This window comes from Oxyura jamaicensis, chromosome 27 (genome assembly GCF_011077185.1).
Source record: "Oxyura jamaicensis isolate SHBP4307 breed ruddy duck chromosome 27, BPBGC_Ojam_1.0, whole genome shotgun sequence".
NCBI classification, from domain to species: Eukaryota; Metazoa; Chordata; class Aves; order Anseriformes; family Anatidae; genus Oxyura; species Oxyura jamaicensis.
Window position 1 is genome coordinate 604338 of NC_048919.1, and position 384 is coordinate 604721.

Sequence of the window (384 nt, forward strand, 5' to 3'; positions counted from 1 at the left end):
CCCCCGGCGCGGGGGGGGGGGGGGGGGGGGGGGGGGGGCAGGGCCGCCCCGCACCGCCGCCACCAGCCGCCGGGGCTCGGCCAGCACGCACGGGGGGCAACCGAGCGCTTCCCGCACCCAGAGCAGCGCCGCCGCCATCACGCACCGGGGGATCGGGGCCTGCGCACCGCGCGTGGCAGCCGGGCCGGAGCCCCCCCGAGGGGGCCCGCGGGGAGCCGGGGGAGCTCCGCGGGGGCGAGGCCCCGGCCCCATTAAAGCGTTGCCTTCTCAGCCCGGCGCCCGCTCTGTGCTGCTGCGGGGAACCCGGAGGGGGGGCGGCGGGGCCCGCACCTGCGGGCCGGGGGGGGTCACCCCGCTCCCAGCGTCCCCGGCACGGGCCCCGCC